Source organism: Mesoplodon densirostris, chromosome 9, assembly GCF_025265405.1.
Source record: "Mesoplodon densirostris isolate mMesDen1 chromosome 9, mMesDen1 primary haplotype, whole genome shotgun sequence".
In the NCBI taxonomy this organism is placed as follows: domain Eukaryota; kingdom Metazoa; phylum Chordata; class Mammalia; order Artiodactyla; family Ziphiidae; genus Mesoplodon; species Mesoplodon densirostris.
In genome coordinates, this window is record NC_082669.1 from 110,967,207 (window position 1) to 110,980,059 (window position 12,853).

General features: G+C 42.0%; 1 long non-coding RNA gene across 3 annotated transcripts in view; it reads left to right on the top strand.

The window, feature by feature from the left end:
• LOC132496028 (uncharacterized) overlaps positions 1-12,853 on the top strand; it is a 47,976-nt gene that overhangs the window by 4,831 nt on the left and 30,292 nt on the right. For all 3 annotated transcript variants that reach the window (XR_009533354.1, XR_009533356.1, XR_009533355.1), the window contains exons 4-5: positions 1,225-1,386; positions 8,915-9,076. This is a non-coding gene — a long non-coding RNA (uncharacterized LOC132496028). The remainder of the gene's footprint in view (positions 1-1,224; positions 1,387-8,914; positions 9,077-12,853) is intronic.

Below are 12,853 nucleotides of genomic sequence, written 5' to 3' on the forward strand. Positions count from 1 at the left end.
GTGATCAGCGATGGTGAGCATCTTTTCTTATGCTTAGTGGCCATTTATACATCTTCTCTGGAGAAATGTCTATTCAAGTCCTTTGCTCATTTTATTTTATTTACTTATTTATTTTTTAACATCTTTATTGGAGTACAGTTGCTTTATGATGGTGTGTTAGTTTCTGCTTCATAACAAAGTGAATCAGCTATACGTATACATACATCCCCATATCCCCTCCCTCTTGCGTCTCCCTCCCTCCCACCCTTCCTATCCCACCCCTCTAGGTGGGCACAAACCACCTAGCTGATCTCCCTGTGCTATGCAGCTGCTTCCCACTAGCTCTCTATTTTACGTTTGGTAGTGTGAATCTGTCCATGCCACTCTCTCACTTCGTCTCAGCTTACCCTTTCCCCTCCCCGTGTCCTCAGGTCCATTCTCTACGTCTGTGTCTTTATTCCTGTCCCGCCCCTAGGTTCTTCAGATCCTTTTTTTTTTTTTTTTGGATTCCATATATATGTGTTAGCGTACGGTACTTTTCTCATTCTGACTGACTTCACTCTGTATGACAGACTCTAGGTCCATTCACCTCACTACAAATAACTCAATTTTGTTTTTTTATGGCTGAGTAATATTCCATTGTATATATGTGCCACATTTTCTTTATCCATTCATTTGTCAGTGGACACTTAGGTCCTTTACTCGTTTTAAAATCAGGTTGTCTTTTTGTTGAGTTGTAGTAGTTCCTTTTATATTCTGGATATTAGCCCCTTATCAGGTACAGGCTTGCAATATTTCCCCCATCCTGTGGGTTGCCTTTTTACTCTGCTGTGCCTTTTGAAACACTAAGGTTTTCAGTTTTGACGTGGTCCAACTGATCGGTTTTTGTTGTTGTTGTTGCTTGTGCTTTGTCACAGCAGTAGAGAAATAGATTCAAGAGTAACTAAGCGCCATCTCCGAGGCATTTGTTATACTGTGTCACAGCACTAAAGCTATAAGAGGAAGAAGCTACAGAGACAGGCTGGGAGCATCAGGAAAAGCTTTACAGTCCTTAGTGAGGAGGGAAGCTTGCCAGGTGGGAATGGGAGTTCCCTCATACAAGGAGCAGCAAGGAAACCTGTGTGGCCGCTGGGAATGAGAGGTTGGGGTGAGGATGCCACAAGAGATTAAGAAAGATGTGAAACATCACAACTTGGGTCCTTCCCTCCTTCTAGCAGGCATGTGACAGCCAGAATTCTATTTCAGATAAATTGCTCCTTCAAGTCTGGAGGACACTGGGAAATGGAAGAGACCGGAGGCCCGGAGGCAACTAGAAGCCTGTCCAGATTTCCGGGAGGGACGGGAATCCGCCGACAGTGACGGGGCTGGAGCAGCGTGAACGTCTGTGCAGCCAAGTGAACGAAGCAGGTGAGGCACAGACAGGAGGTGTGGGGAGGGGACAGTGGAAGGTGACGTGCTTGTGGCCGAGTGTGACTAGAACACGGCAGATGAGTGTGGAGCAGCAGGACAGAGCAGGTCGCCTGGGACAGGCTGAGATCCGTGCAAGGTGAGCAGGAGACAGCGAGACTCCCCACAGACGTAGACCTTTGCTTGAGCGCTTGTTAATTCAACCAAATTAGGTAATTTCAGGAACCGGGTAGCACGTGGTTTAGAGTTGAGAGTAGTTGTCTCATCAGCCTCGTTGTTTTCTGCGGTACAATATTTAAGTACTGTTGCGTGGCTGTGACTAAATTATTTTTCTTAATTACTAAATGTTTGCAGGATTAAGACATATTAACTTTTCCTGATGAGACTAAAGCCCCTGGAGGGCGAGGACACTCGTTATCTCTCCCACGTTTCTCCTTAGTGCCCGGTCCCACCACAGATGATCTGTCACGTACGAGGGGAAACGTACTTTTTTATTTTTATTTTTTTTATTTATTGTTATTATTATTATTTTTTTGGCAGTGCGCGGGCCTCTCACTGTTGTGGCCTCTCCCGTTGTGGAGCACAGGCTCCGGACGTGCAGGCTCAGCGGCCATGGCTCACGGGCCCAGCCGATCTGCGGCATATGGGATCTTCCCGGACCAGGGCACGAACCCGTGTCCCCTGCATCGGCAGGCAGACTCTCAATCACTGGGCCACCATGGAAGCCCAAACGTACTTTTTTTAAAAAACAAATTATTTTATGGAAATATAGTTGATTTACAACGTGTTAAGTTTTGCTGTACAGCAGAGTGATTCAGTTATACACATAAATACATTCTTTTTCATATTCTTTTCCATCATGGCTTATCACAGGATGTGGAATACAGTTCCCCGTGCTGTACAGTAGGACCTTGTTTATCCATTCTGTATATAATAGCTTATATCTGGTAATCCCAACACCCAGTGCATCCCTCCCCACCTCCCTGCCCCTTGGCAACCACAAGGCTGTTCCCTATGTGTGTGAGTCTGTTTCTGTTTCACAGATAAGCTCATTTGTGCTGTATTTTAGATTCCACATATAAGGGATATCATATGGTATTTGTCTTTCTCTGCCTGACTGACTTCACTTGGTATGGTAATCTCAGGGTCCATCTGTGTTGTTGCAAATGGCATTATTTCATTCATTTTTATGGCTGAGTAGTATTCCACTGTGTATATATAGCACATCTTCTCTATCTGTTCATCTGTGGATGGACATTTAGGTGGTTTCCATGCCCTGGCTATTGCAAATAGTGCTGCTATGAACACTGGGGTGCATGTATCTTTTCGAATTAGAGTTTTCCCCACATATATGCCCAGGAATGGGATTGCTGGATCCTATGGTGGCTCTATTTTCAGTTTTTTGAGATGCCTCCATACTGTTCTCCATAGTGGCTGCACCAATTTACATTCCCCCCGACAGTGTAGGAGGGTTCCCTTTACTCCACACCCTCTGCAGCATTTGTTATTTATAGACTTTTTAATGATGGCCATTCTGACCTGTGTGAGGTGATACCTCGTAGTTTTGATTTGCATTTTTCTGATAACTAGCGATGCTCAGCATCTTTTCACGTGCCTGTTGGCCATCTGTATGTCTACTTTAGAGAAATGTCTATTTAGATCTTCTTCCCATTTTTTTTTTTTTGATATTGAGTTGTATGAGCTGTTTCTGTATTTTGGACATTAATCCCTTGTCAGTTGCATCGTTTGCAAATATTTTCTCCCAGTCAGTAGGTTGTCTTTTTGTTTACAGTTTCTTTTGCTGTGCAAAAGCTTATGTTTTTTTAGGTCCCATTTGTTTGTTTTTGCTTTTATTTCTACTGCCTTGGGAGGCTGACCTAAGAAAATGTTGGTACCTTTTATGTCAGAGAATGTTTTCCCTGTGTTCTCTTCTAGGAGTTTTATGATGTCATGTCTTACGTTTAATTCTTTAAGGCATTTTGAGTTTATTTTTGTGTATGGTGTGAGGGTGTGTTCTAACTTCATTGATTAACATGCGGCTGTCCAACTTTCCTAACTGTCTTTTTCTCATTGTAAATTCTTGCCTCCTTTGTCGACGATTAATTGACTGTAGGTGTGTGGGTATATTTCTGGGATCTCTTTTGTGTTCCATTCGTCCATATATCTGTTTTTGTGCCAGTACCATGCACTGTTTTGATTACTGTAGCTTTGTGGCATTGTCTGAAGTCTGGGAGGGTTACATCTCCTGCTTTGTTCTTTTTCCTCAGGATTGCTTTGGGAATATTTTGGGTCTTTTATGGTTCCATGTAAATGTTAGGATTATTTGTTCCAGTTCTGTGAAAAATGTCATGGGTAATTTGATAGGGATTGCATTAAATCTATAGATTGCTTTGGGTAGTACAGCCATTTTAACAATGTTAATTCTTCCAATCCAAGAGCATGGGATATCCTTGCACTTCTTTGAATCCTCTTCAGTTTCCTTCATTAATGTTTTATAGTTCTCAGCCCATAAGTCTTTCACCTCATTGGTCAGATTTATTCCTAAGTATTTTTTGATGTGATTTTAAACAGGATCGTTTTTTACATTCCCTTTCTGATATTTCATTGTTAACGTAAAAAAGTGCAACCAACTTCTGTATGTTAATCTTGTATCCTGCTACCTTGCTGAATTCATTTATCAGTTCTAGTAGTTTTTGCATGGAGTCTTTAGGGTTTTCTATATATATCATGTTATATGAATATAATGAGAATTTTACCTCTTACCTACCAATTTGGATCCCTTTTTATTTCTTGTCTGATTGCTGTGGTTAGGACTTCCAACACTCTTTTGCATAGCAGTGCTGAGAGTGGGCATCTTGTGTTGTTCCAGATCCTAGCAAGAATGCTTTTAGGTTTTCACCATTGAGTATTATGTTGGCTGTTGGTTTGTCATAAATAGCTTTTGTTATGTTGAAATGTTCCCTCTATACCCACTTTTGTAAGCATTCTTTATATCATGAATGGATGTTGAATTTTATCAAATGCTTTTTCTGCATCTAATGAGATGATCATGTGGTTTTTGTGTTTTGTTGAGGTGTATTACATTGATTTTTGCATATGTTGAACCATCCTTGTGACCCTGGGATAAATCCAGCTTGGTCATGGGTATGATCTTCTTTTATATGTTGTTGGATTCGGTTTGCTAATGTTTTGTTGAGAGTGTTTGCATCTATATTCAAACATATTGGCCTGGGGCTCCCCTGGTGGCGCAGTGGTTGAGAGTCCGCCTGCCGATGCAGGGGACGCGGGTTCGTGCCCCGGTCCGGGAGGATCCCACATGCCGCGGAGCGGCTGGGCCCGTGAGCCATGGCCGCTGGGCCTGTGTGTCCGGCGCCTGTGCTCCACAATGGGAGAGGCCACAACAGTGAGAGGCCCGCGTACCACAAAAAAAAAAAAAAAAAAAAATATTGGCCTGTAATTTTCTTTTTTGGTAGTGTCCTTGTTTGGTTTTGGTATTGGCGTGATGGTAGCTTCATAGAATGTCTTTGGGAGTGTTTCTTCCTCTTTAGTCTTTTGGAAGAGTTAGAGAATGATTGGTTTAAGTTTTTCTTTGTGTGCTTGGTAGAATTTGCCTGTGAAGCCACCTGGTCTTGGACTTTTGTACAGAGTTATTATTATTATTATTATTATTACAGATTCTGTTTCACTTCCAGTGATAGGTCTGTTCAAATTATCTGTTCAAATTATCTTCTTGATTCAGTTTTGGTGGGCTTTGTGTTTCTAGAAACTTGTCCACTTCTTCTAAGTTGTCTAGTTTGTTGGTATGTAATTGTTCATAGTATTATGGTTTCATATGGTTTTCTGTGGTATCAGTTGTAATTTCTCCTCTTTCATTTATTGTATTTGGGTCCTCTCTCTTTTCTTGGTGAGCCTGGACAGAGGTTTGTCAATTTTGTTTACCCTTTCAAAGAACCAGCTCTTGGTTTTATTGATTTTTTTTTATTAGTTTCTGCTTTATAACAAAGTGAATCAGTCATACATATACATCTGTTCCCACATCCCTTCCCTCTTGCATCTCCCTCCCTCCCACCCTCCCTATCCCACCCCTCCAGGCGGTCACAAAGCACCGAGCTGATCTCCCTGTGCTATGCGGCTGCTTCCCACTAGCTATCTACCTTAGTTTGGTAGTGTATATATGTCCATGCCACTCTCTCACTTTGTCACAGCTTACCCTTCCCCCTCCCCATATCCTCAAGTCCATTCTCTAGTAGGTCTGTGTCTTTATTCCTGTCTTACCCCTAGGTTCTTCATGACATTTTTTTCCTTAGATTCCATATATATGTGTTAGCATACGGTATTTGTCTTTCTTTTTCTGACTTACTTCACTCTGTATGAGAGACTCTAGGTCCATCCACCTCATTACAAATAGCTCAGTTTCGTTTCTTTTTATGGCTGAGTAATATTCCATTGTATATATGTGCCACATCTTCTTTATCCATTCATGCGATGATGGCCACTTAGTTTGTTTCCATCTCCTGGCTGTTGTAAATAGAGCTGCAATGAATATTTTGGTACATGAGTCTTTTTGAATTATGTTTTTCTCAGGGTATATGCCCAGTAGTGGGATTGCTGGATCATATGGTAGTTCTATTTGTAGTTTTTTGAGAAACTTCCATACTGTTCTCCATAGTGGCTGTACCAATTCACATTCCCACCAGCAGTGCAAGAGTGTTCCCTTCTCTCCACACCCTCTCCAGCATTTAATGTTTGTAGATTTTTTGATGATGGCCATTCTGACTGGTGTGAGATGATATCTAATTGTAGTTTTCATTTGCATTTCTCTAATGATTAATGATGTTGAGCATTCTTCCATGTGTTTGTTGGCAGTCTGTATATCTTCATCAGCCGGGCGCTCCCGGTGCTGGGCACCTGCAGCGCTGTTTCAGGTGGGGCTGCCGTCCCTATCCAGGTGACTTGGGCTGAGTCACAGAGGAGAACTGCCTCTGTCCACAGGGCCTCCTCTCCTCCCCCTGCAGCGCCCCCTTTCCAGCCGTGACGGTCTCAGTGTGTCACCTTGGCCTCTAAGTTCTAGATGCGTAACCTCAGAAGCCCTAGAGCTTTCAAACCTAAAACCAAAGCCCTACACAGCACAGTGGGCAGGCAGCCCAGCCTCCAAAGTCTGAAGGTTGGTTTTGACCATTGATGTCTGGGTTCTGTTGCTTTTGTGGACCAGCCGCTGTTCAGAGGGCCTCGTCCTGTGTCTCCAGAACTGCGTCTCCAGCCATTGTTCTGTGGTTTAGCACAGTAAATACTCTGTTCTGGGTCAAAACCCTTTTCAGATGGGATGGAAGCTACAGAAAAATGTGGATGTGCACACGCGCACACTCTCTGATACATTTGGTTATAATTTGATGCTTTGTGTGGATTTGCAGTTTTGAAAACTTGGTTTAAGAGCGTTCGGTGACAGTCTCGAGGACAGAAGAAGGAGCCCACGATAGAACCCTTCCGATCTCCTCTTCACAGCTCGCCGGCTCAACTAATGTTGTTTCCTTTTTCTCTTTTTTAAAAATTGTGAAATACACATATGACTTCCCATTTTAGCTACTTTTAAGTGTACAATTAGGTGGCATTAGGTACTTTCACAATGTTGTGTGGCCATCGTCACCGCCCGTCTCCGGAACTTTCCATCGTCCCAAACTGAAACTCTGTCCCCATTAAAAACTAGTTTCCCCTTCATCCCCCGCGCTCCTGGAACCCCGGCCCCCACCATCTATTTCCTGCCTCTGTGAATTTGACCTCTCCAGGCACCTCATGTGAGTAGAAATCTTATAGCATTTGCCCTTTTGTGACGGGCTCATTTCACTTAGTAGTATATCCTCAAGGTTCAGCCACATTGAATTTCCTGAATTTTTTCCTTCCTTTCAGAATTTCCTTCCTTTTTAAGGCTGACTCATATTCTGGTGTATGTATGGACCACATTTTGTTTATACATCAGTGGGTATACACTTGGTTTGCTTCCAGTTTTTGGTTATTGTGAATAATGCTGCTACGAACATGTATACATGTCTCACGGAGACCTTGCTTTCAGTTCTTTGGGGTACATACCCAGTAGAATTGCTGGATCATAGGGTAATTCTTTTTAAAAAAATTTGAGGAGCTACCATAATGTTTTCCACCGTGGCTGTACCGTTTTATGTTTCTGCCGACGGTGCGTAAGGGTGCCAATTTCTCCACATCCTCACCAACACCTACTGTGACTTTTGTTTGTTTTGTTTTGGGATGGTGGCTGTCCTGATGTGTGTGAGGGGGTGTCTCGTAGTTGTGCTTTTCCCTGGTGATCAGTGATGGTGAGCATCTTTTCTTGTGCTTAGTGCCCATTTATGCATCTTCTTCAGAGACACGTCTATTCAAGTCCTTTGCTCATTTTATTTTATTTACTTATTTTTTAACATCTTTATTGGAGTATAATTGCTTTACATTGTTGTGTTAGTTTCTGCTTTATAATAAAGTGAATCAGCTATACATATACTACGTATATCCCCATATCCCCTCCCTCTTGCGTCTCCCTCCCACTCTCCCTATCCCACCCCTCTAGGTGGGCACAAAGCACCAAGCTGATCTCCGTGTGCTATGCAGCTGCTTCCCACTAGCTCTCTATTTTACGTTTGGTAGTGTGTATCTGTCCATGCCACTCTCTCACTTCGTCTCAGCTTACCCTTTCCCCTCCCCGTGTCCTCAGGTCCATTCTCTACGTCTGTGTCTTTATTCCTGTCCTGCCCCTAGGTTCTTCAGATCCTTTTTTTTTCTTTTGGATTCCATATATATGTGTTAGCGTACGGTACTTTTCTCATTCTGACTGACTTCACTCTGTATGACAGACTCTAGGTCCATTCACCTCACTACAAATAACTCAATTTCATTTTTTTATGGCTGAGTAATATTCCATTGTATATATGTGCCACATCTTCTTTATCCATTCATCTGTCAGTGGACACTTAGGTCCTTTATTCGTTTTAAAATCAGGTTGTCTTTTTGTTGAGTTGTAGTAGTTCCTTTTATATTCTGGATATTAGCCCCTTATCAGGTACAGGCTTGCAATATTTCCCCCATCCTGTGGGTTGCCTTTTTACTCTGCTGTGCCTTTTGAAACACTAAGGTTTTCAGTTTTGACGTGGTCCAACTGATCCGTTTTTGTTGTTGGTTGCTTGTGCTTTGTCACAGCAGTGGAGAAATAGATTCAAGAGTAACTAAGCGCCATCTCCGAGGTATTTGTTATACTGTGTCACAGCACTAAAGCTATAAGAGGAAGAAGCTACAGAGACAGGCTGGGAGCATCAGGAAAAGCTTTACAGTCCTTAGTGAGGAGGGAAGCTTGCCAGGTGGGAATGGGAGTTCCCTCATACAAGGAGCAGCAAGGGAACCCGTGTGGCCGCTGGGAATGAGAGGTTGGGGTGAGGATGCCACAAGAGATTAAGAAAGATGTGAAACATCACAACTTGGGTCCTTCCCTCCTTCTAGCAGGCATGTGACAGCCAGAATTCTATTTCAGATAAATTGCTCCTTCAAGTCTGGAGGACACTGGGAAATGGAAGAGACCGGAGGCCCGGAGGCAACTAGAAGCTTGTTCAGATTTCCAGGAGGGACAGGAATCCGCCGACGGTGACGGGGCTGGAGCAGCGTGAACGTCTGTGCAGCCAAGTGAACGAAGCAGGTGAGGCACAGACAGGAGGTATGGGGAGGGGACAGTGGAAGGTGACGTGCTTGTGGCCGAGTGTGACTAGAACACGGGAGATGAGTGCGCAGTGGCAGGAGAGAGCAGGTCGCCTGGGACAGGCTGAGATCCATGCAAGGTGTGCAGGAGAAAGCGAAACTCCCCACAGACGTGGACCTTTGCTTGAGCGCTTTTTAATTCAAGAAAACTAGGTAATTTCAGGAACCGGGTAGCACGTGGTTTAGAGTTGAGAGTAGTTGTCTCATCAGCCTCGTTGTTTTCTGCGGTACAATATTTAAATAGTGTTGCGTGGCTGTTACTAAAGTATTTTTCTTAATTACTAAATATTTGGATTAAGACACGTTAACTTTTCCTGATGAGACTGTAAAGCCCCTGGAGGGCGAGGATACTTGTTATTTTTCCATGTTTCTCCTCAGTGCCCAGTCCCGCCACAGATGATCTATCACGTACGAGGGGAAACGTACTTTAAAAAAAAATTATTTTATGGAAATATAGTTGATTTACAACGTTGTGTTAAGTTTTGCTGTACAGCAGAGTGATTCAGTTATACACATAAATACATTCTTTTTCATATTCTTTTCCATCATGGCTTATCACAGGATATGCAATATGGTTCCCTGTGCTCTACAGTAGGACCTTGTTTATCCATTCTATATATACTAGTTTATATCTGCTAATCCCGACTCCCAGTGCATCCCTCCTCACCTCCCTGCCCCTTGACAACCACAAGGCTGTTCCCTATGTGTGTGTCTGTTTCTGTTTCACAGATAAGCTCATTTGTGCTGTATTTTAGCTTCCACATATAAGGGATATCATAGGGTATTTGTCTTTCTCTGCCTGACTGACTTCACTTAGTATGATAATCTCAAGGTCCATCTGTGTTGCTGCAAATGGCATTATTTCATTCGTTTTTATGGCTGAGTAGTATTCCACTGTGTATATATAGCACATCTTCTCTATCCATTCATCTGTTGATGGACATTTAGGTGGCTTCTGTGCCCTGGCTATTGCAAATTGTGCTGCTGTGAACATAGAGGGTGCATGTATCTTTTCAAATTAGAGTTTTCTCCGCATATATGCCCAGGACTGGGATTGCTGGATCCTATGGTGGCTCTATTTTCAGTTTTTTGAGATGCCTCCATACTGTTCTCCATAGTGGCTGCACCAATTTACATTCCCCCCGACAGTGTAGGAGGGTTCCCTTTACTCCACACCCTCTGCAGCATTTGTTATTTATAGAGTTTTTGATGATGGCCATTCTGACCTGTGTGAGGTGGTACCTCGTAGTTTTGATTTGCATTTTTCTGATAACTAGCGATGCTCAGCATCTTTTCACGTGCCTGTTGGCCATCTGTATGTCTACTTTAGAGAAATGTCTATTTAGATCTTCTTCCCATTTTTTTTTTGATATTGAGTTGTATGAGCTGTTTCTGTATTTTGGACATTAATCCCTTGTCAGTTGCATCATTTGCAAATCTTTTCTCCCAGTCAATAGGTTGTCTTTTTGTTTACAGTTTCCTTTGCTGTACAAAAGCTTATGTTTGATTAGGTCCCGTTTGTTTGTTTTTGCTTTTATTTCTACTGCCTTGGGAAGCTGACCTAAGAAAATATTAGTACCTTTTATGTCAGAGAATGTTTTCCCTGTGTTCTCTTCTAGGAGTTTTATGGTGTCATGTCGTACGTTTAAGTCTTTAAGCCATTTTGAGTTTATTTTTGTGTATGGTGTGAGGGTGTGTTCTAACTTCATTGATTTACATGCAGCTGTCCAACTTTTCCAACTGTCGTTTTCTCATTGTAAATTCTTGCCTCCTTTGTTGAAGATTAATTGACTGTAGGTGTGTAGGTTTATTTCTGGGATCTCTGTTGTGTTCCATCGGTCCATATATCTGTTTTTGTGCCAGTACCATGCGCTGTTTTGTTTACTGTAGCTTTGTAGCGTTGTCTGAAGTCTGGGAGGGTTACATCTCCTGCTTTGTTCTTTTTCCTCAGGATTGCTTTGGGAATATTTTGGGTCTTTTATGGTTCCATGTAAATGTTAGGATTATTTGTTCCAGTTCTGTGAAAAATGTCATGGGTAATTTGATAGGGATTGCATTAAATCTATAGATTGCTTTGGGTAGTACAGCCATTTTAACAATGTTAATTCTTCCAATCCAAGAGCATGGGATATCCTTGCACTTCTTTGAATCCTCTTCAGTTTCCTTCATTAATGTTTTATAGTTCTCAGCCCATAAGTCTTTCACCTCATTGGTCAGATTTATTCCTAAGTATTTTTTGATGTGATTTTAAACAGGATCGTTTTTTACATTCCCTTTCTGATATTTCATTGTTAACGTAAAAAAATGCAACCAACTTCTGTATGTTAATCTTGTATCCTGCTACCTTGCTGAATTCATTTATCAGTTCTAGTAGTTTTTGCATGGAGTCTTTAGGGTTTTCTATATATATCATGTTATATGAATATAATGAGAATTTTACCTCTTACCTACCAATTTGGATCCCTTTTTATTTCTTGTCTGATTGCTGTGGTTAGGACTTCCAATACTCTTTTGCATAGCAGTGGTGAGAGTGGGCATCCTTGTCTTGTTCCAGATCTTAGCAAGAATGCTTTTAGGTTTTCACCGTTGAGTATTATGTTGGCTGTTGGTTTGTCATAAATAGCTTTTGTTATGTTGAAATGTTCCCTCTATACCCACTTTTGTAAGCATTTTTTAATCATGAATGGATGTTGAATTTTGTCAAATGCTTTTTCTGCGTCTATTGAGATGATCATGTGGTTTTTGTGTTTTGTTGATGTAGTGTATTACATTGATTTTTGCATATGTTGAACCATCCTTGTGACCCTAGGATGAATCCAGCTTGGTCATGGGTATGATCTTCTTTTTTTTTTTTTTTTTTTTTTTTTTTTGCCGTACGCGGGCCTCTCACTGTTGTGGCCTCTCCCGTTGCGGAGCACAGGCTCCGGATGCGCAGGCTCAGCAGCCATGGCTCACGGGCCCAGCCGCTCCGCGGCATATGGGATCCTCCCAGACCAGGGCACGAACCCGTATCCCCTGCATCGGCAGGCGGACTCTCAACCACGGCGCCACCAGGGAGGCCCATGATCTTCTTTTATATGTTGTTGGATTTGGTTTGCTAATGCTTTGTTGAGAATTTTTGCATCTATATTCAAACATATTGGCCTGTAGTTTTCTTTTTTGGTAGTGTCCTTGTCTGGTATTGGTACTGGGGTGATGGTGGCTTCATAGAATATCTTTGGGAGTGTTCCCTCCTCTTCAGTCTTTTGGAAGAGTTTGAGAATGATTGGTTTAAGTTTTTCTTTGTGTGCTTGGTAGAATTTGCCTGTGAAGCCTTCTGGTCTTGGACTTTTGTAGAGAGTTGTTATTATTATTATTATTATTGCAGATTCTATTTCACTTCCAGTGATAGGTCTGTTTCAATTATCTTATCTGTTCAAATTATCTTCTTGATTCAGTTTTGGTGGGCTGTGTGTTTCTAGAAACTTGTCCATCTCTTTTAAGTTGTCTAGTTTGTTGGTATATAATTGTTCATAGTATTCTCTTATGGTTTCGTATGGTTTTCTCTGGTATCAGTTGTAATTTCTCCTCTTCTATTTATTGTATTTGGATCCTCTCTCTTTTCTTGGTGAGCCTGGCCATAGGTTTGTCCATTTTGTTTACCCTTTCAAAGAACCAGCTCTTGGTTTTATTGATGTTTTTTCTATTGCTTTCTAATCTCTACTTCCTCTCTGATCTC